This window comes from Paramormyrops kingsleyae, chromosome 14 (genome assembly GCF_048594095.1).
Source record: "Paramormyrops kingsleyae isolate MSU_618 chromosome 14, PKINGS_0.4, whole genome shotgun sequence".
NCBI classification, from domain to species: Eukaryota; Metazoa; Chordata; class Actinopteri; order Osteoglossiformes; family Mormyridae; genus Paramormyrops; species Paramormyrops kingsleyae.
In genome coordinates this window covers 9,376,375-9,382,619 of record NC_132810.1, presented here as the reverse complement: position 1 = coordinate 9,382,619, position 6,245 = coordinate 9,376,375, and positions in this window count along the sequence as shown.

Genomic DNA, 6,245 nt, shown 5'->3' with positions numbered 1-6,245 from the left:
GTGTGGATTATTAATTCCAAGATGGATATCTGGAAAATGAATATGTATCCTTTGTACATGGAATAATTAATTCCCATGTTCCAGGGGAAATACGACCAATCAATTCCAGGGCATTTGGCATGTATGCATGTTCCATGTCCCCCCAGCCCCCATGCCGGTATCCCATAATCCTTTCTTTCCCAGAGGCTTGGGTCATTGTGTGATTCCTCCTTCAACCTTCAGGCCAAACAGTAATACAAATTCAAAGTTGCTAAAAAAGTGAGCCCTTCCTTGATCTCCAAAAGAAGTGACCCTTTTCACAAAAAAAGAAAAATATGCCTTTTGGTTTCTAATTAGTAAAAGCAAAGGAATTTTCCAGATGACTACTTGAAATACCCGCCTCTCTGGTGTTCAGGCATCAGATCGTGTGCCTTAGCTCTGCTCTCACTTTACTGCTGGGCTGATGCCTTTATTAGCTGGATACCACCAGGGGGAGCCCATCACGAGACACACGCCTCAGTCTGACAGCATAACCAATGGTCTGAGGACCAGTTGGGGCCCTGAGGCTTCTGGGATTGTTACTGGAGCCAATTGGGTTAGGCCCTTGCTGTAGACTCCATCTGGAGACACTGTCTGACAGTCTTCAGTTTGCAAGAATGAACCGTTAACTGTCACACCTCATACTGCTGTAAAGCCAATAAATGCTGGTTGAATCAGCTTGTCAAGGGTTTATTTATTATTGTAGCTATAAATGAAAAAAATCAACACTCTGCATGTGACAACTTACTGTGATCTCACACCTCCATAGTGGAGACTTCTGTCCCCGGCTGTGTGTGTGTCTGTGTGTGTCTGTGTCTGTGTGGGTTTGCATAGATCACATTTCAGGACCAAATTGTCCCCAAAGTGTAGTAAAACCTGAAATTTCCCTACTTTTGGGGACATCTTTTGAGGTCCCCATTTGGATAACTTCAGTTTTTATAAAAATCTGTGAATGCAATTGAAAAAGTAAAAATGCCAAAAGTCTTGTATTTGGGTTATGGTTATGGTTAATGTTAGGGATGGGTAGAGGTTAAGGGTGTCGTGATTGGGATTATGGTTTTTCCCATAGAAATGAATGATTTAGATAGGAAAACGGGAAGAGATCGAAAAAAAAGATCTTTTTCTTTGCATTGGTATGTCCACGAGGTGGCACCATTTCACAGTTTTAAAATAGAGTTCTCGCAATGATCCAGAGCGCATTCATGTGCCGAGAGCTGGGCTGTTTGTGCAATGCCGATCCAGCTCAGCTTGTAATCACGCGTTAATTTAAGTATCACTGTGCCTAGACACATTTTGACAGTTCTGAATGACTATGCATACTACAGGTTCATCCAATCAGGGAGGCAATCGCAACCATAGGGTCGAGGGGCTATTTTATGACGTTGTCTTGTCTCACACTAACACACATATGCACTCATTCTATATTTTTAGACGCATTCATTTGAATATAAGAACATAAGAACATAAGAAATTTACAAACGAGAGGAGGCCATTCGGCCCATCAAGCTCGTTTGGGGAGAACTTAACTAATAGCTCAGAGTTGTTAAAATCTTATCTAGGTCTGATTTAAAGGAACCCAGGGTTTTAGCTTCCACTACACTAGCAGGAAGACTATTCCATACTCTAACTACACGCTGTGTAAAGAAGTGCTTCCTCAAATTTGTTTTAAAATGTTCTCCCGCTAATTTCCACTTATGGCCACGAGTTCTAGTATTTAGACTAATATTGAAATAGTCATTTGGCTGAACAGCATCCAGACCCGTTAGAATCTTATAGACCTGAATCATATCCCCCCCTTAGTCTCCTTTGCTCAAGGCTAAACAGATTCAGTTCCGCTAACCTCTCCTCATAAGACATTCCTCTAAGACCAGGAATCATTCTCGTTCAATAGTTTGTCTTGGATTGTTTTTGAGGGAAATCAGAGCTTAAGACAGCGTGCAACCACAAGAATCACGGCTGAGGTGTGGAAAAGGCATCAGGTATTAAAACACAGGTACTGAAATCGCTTAGGTTTACTGCACCTACTCACTGACTGCGATGTACACAGTCTGGGGTACTGTCCTACCTGGCTGAAGCAACCCTAATTAGATCAGTGCTTCTTGAAAGGGACGGATGAATGGGTAGATTTCTTTTTTTCTTTTCCTTTTTTTTTGCTTGTCTGTCCGGGGAGTATAAATCATGAGTCCAGATTAGTGAGCCGAATCAAATTTAAAATTGAGCAGCCCAGCTCTGAGAGAATGAGCTGCTCGTGTTCTCATTTTTTTTGCCGACTTTCAGTATCAATCAGTCCATTGAGGACGATGTCGGGAGTAATAGGGCCGCCAGGCCAGCAGCCTGTTAGCTGACCTTCGTCATGGAATAAAATGGATTAATTTAACCCTGTGCCTCGCGGTTGCGTCCTGTCAGCGACCTACTTTCAAAACCACTTGCCCAATCGGACCCCATACTTCAAAATAAGTGCCACCTTGGTGGTGTCCCACATATCTTCGTACCTTTTTGAGAAATTTATAAAAAATTGTTTTTTTTTTTTTGTTTTTTTTTTTATGTCGTGCAATGTTCTGTTAAAAACCAGTAAGCTGCAAGCCTCCCAATTCATTAGCTTCACGCACCGTGTGTATTTTAACCTGACACAACATGCCAATACAGTGCTGCTGCTATAACAATTAGTATTCAGTAATATATTTAAAAAGACATGTAGTGTCCTACAGCTTGACTGTAGAAGTTGTTCTATTAGAAATGTCATTATAGCACAAGTTTGATGTTTAGCTGATGCAATAATCTTAATCATCTTAAAACTGCACACAGTAACTCATTCTGACAGTCTTAATGAAGTTGGCTGTTCAGTGCTTTACTCGGTTATCCTGCAACACTTCTGCTCCTTGGAGGGACTATATTAGACTGCTGCTCAGTGTAAGGTCTATGTGTCCTTAAGTCATTCCAGGCTTTATATAAACTCTTAACAGTCTTTGGACTTATTTCAAATAAGACTATCATTTGTGTAAGGAAGAGAATTCTGAATTAAATTATCCACGAGGGCTTAAAATCTGGGCTGGCCAGACAACCGCAGCACAGATCTGAGGAGCTAATATTTGCTGGTGACTCATTTAAGAAAATCATCTTGATATCAGGCATGAGATGAGATAATGGAGACTTGTGCCTGATGCTCAAAGGGGTTTTCTTTGGTAAATGGAGAAAACTGCTGCAATTTGGGTTCATCTGCTGACTTTATTATTCCCCAGAGAGACTTAGAATTAATCCCGAGCTCTGTGGGTGCTGCTGTATATGGACCCTTAAAAAAATACATCACTATGTGTGCTGGGCCATACTCACCTGCGAATACAGCAGCGCACGGTAGAGTTCTGTAGAGCAGAGTCTGCATCCTTTCTTAGAACTCGTCACACTTTGGGAAACACATGTGTAGGCGTGTTAAAGACCCACAGGTGCATTTCTCTCTGCTGAAAAGGGTAACAACCTGTTCCCCTGCACAGCGCCATGTCAGGGAGAATGTATAATCAGTGAAACCCACCAGGCGTGCTCAGAGAAACACAAGTTACACCGTCACCTTTACAGACATGCCACAGCGACTCGAGGGGGTCCCTGAATTTCTGTTGGCAACTGGGACTGAAAGTGACACACAATCCTGATAGAAGCTAAAAATTGAAAATGCCTATTTTGTCTTTTATTAGGTTATTCCTCTTTTAAAACCAATATTTTCTCCTGAATCTGTGTTAGGAGTACACAACACCCAAACTTTTAATCGGTATTTAATTGGTATTTGTGTTCAAAAATAAATAAATAAATAAACAAACTGTCCCCTAATGTTAGTGCCTGAAACGTGGCACATATTTTACATACAGCTTAGAAATAGAACAAAGAGAATCCTGGATAGACTGTGAGGTTCATGCTTAAACAGTCACGCCCATCAGCAGAATGCTGCCACTAAGAGAAGCTGTGTGGCTCAAGACTGGCACTTTGGCTAAGGAGCGTGACAGTGACCTCAGAGGCTGCTAGGCTGTCAAGGCCAGGTCACCAGAATGAAAGACATGAAATGCTTGAACAGACTCTGGAACATCAAATATCTAGGCTGTAGCTACAGATCAGAGCCTACATGCCCAGAGTCATCTCCGCTCAGTCATGTCCCTAATCATGATTAATGTCCCTCACAGGTGGAAAATGAAAGATCTGAACACCTCTGAGAGTGAACAGATGGCAGGACACGAGTAAGAGAAGGGATCTGCTGGATGGAGTGGGGCTCACCCTAGAAGTTCTGTCTGATTTGTGCAGGCTGTTATTTAAATAGTCAATTATACAATCAATCAGCCAGGTGTACAGTTCTTGACAATACATTTACCCCTAGTTTTACCCTAAAAGCAATATGTATATATAAAAAAGTCAATATAGGACATGCTGTATTATGTTAGAATGTTTGTAAATGAATGATAGTGATTATTTATTTGGTATAGGTTTTCAGATTAAAATATTATAGTGGGGTAAATACAACACACCAGTATGTTATATAAAGGATGGTCAAAGAAATATCAGCACCACTTTAAAATAGCTCGAGAACCGGGGACCTTTGTCTTTGTTTACAACGTACATTGCAAACATAAATTATTCCAGTGTTGTCCTTGTTTTAAATGACACCCTTCTGCCATTAGCTTATCCGCCTCTTGAATAAAAAAAGGCTTAGACAATTTGCGAGGGTTAACAACTGCGCGCTCAACAAGTGAAATGCTAATTAATTTTTTTCTAAGAAACCAATTTGCGTCGAGCAGTTTGGATTTATTGAAAAACTCAAATAATTAACTTGGTCATTTTTCTCTTTCCTCATTAGGCTAATCAAGCAAATGTATTTATTTCTTCCATTCCTAGTGCTACGGACTGTATATGCAAAGGTGCCTTGCAGGTTTTTCAATTAAAATTGTGTGATTTTATTTTAAATGTTGCTCTTAAGTAAATTTCACCGGGCCCGGTAGCTGATGTAATCTCACCGCTCTTCAGCACGCAGATGGCGCGCGCCACCTTGCAGTCCACGCATCAAATCCAATTAGTTCTACATTCATTATAGATGGACTTAATGTCGTGCATTTACTGCTATCTACTTTAGGTCATATAAAAACACTGCTCGACAATCCGTTGCGTATATGGAAGAGATAATCAGGCGCACTAGTTTATATAGAGATTGCGTATATATAGGGCTACTGACAGCATTAAATTTTATTTAGTGCGTATTATTTTTTTCGTTGAATAATAACAACAACACATATCGCAATAATTCCGAAAAGAATTGGGCAAAAGGAAATCGTGCTATCCCGTTACAATCCTTGTAATTTCTGCCATACGACTTTAGTGAATAGAACATATTGGCATTTCCGTTCTTCACATAAGTAATCAGAACTTCGTTTGTCTGTGCAGGTTTGCCAGGGTTTGCTTATAGATCAGCATGCTGGGTGTCTCATTCGGAGTGAGTGTGTGAGAGGGGGTGAGAAAATGAGAGAGGTGGCTCACTATGCACGTTGCTGTGCGGTGACTAATGCGCTCGGAGCCGGTGCAAGGAGGAAAACGACAACGGCTTAGTGGGATTTTGCACCGGCGGCACATCTCTGTCATGAGGTCACATTGTCCTTCACTCATGTGGGCACAGTGCATTGTCCCCGTTTGTAAGACGCGGCAGTTGTGCGGACCTGCAGCTAGTCCGGGATAAAAGCAGCCCTTAGAAACCCCTCTTGAATTAGCTGTTAGTGGACAATATGAAGTCCGCCGTTCGCAAGAATTCAAATGGCAAGCTTAATGTCACGGATGACTGAAGGCAGTCTCATAGGACCCTTCATCATCACAGCTCTGCACCATTTGGAAGACGGGCACTGAGCAAGTTACACAGTAATCTGTCATAATATCCCGGACAGGCTTTTAAAATTGGACATTTTAACCTGCTTCTGTCATGGAACAGGAGATTTGTCATGACACAAAAGTGAAAACTGCATGTTAATTAATTTAATATCGGAGCTTAATTTTGAGATAAATTAGACATCGTCTAATTATCGTCTTCTTTATGTATGCTTCTGCTTGCACGTTTACCAAGTTCTCATGAATTAACTTCGGTATTAGTAGTCTACTAAAAGAGACATGTTTGTTCAGGTCAAAGCATCTTGCTAATAACTATACGAGTAAGCTACCGTTCGTTTACCCGATAATTACAGCCGATAGATTTTTTAGTTTTGTTGATC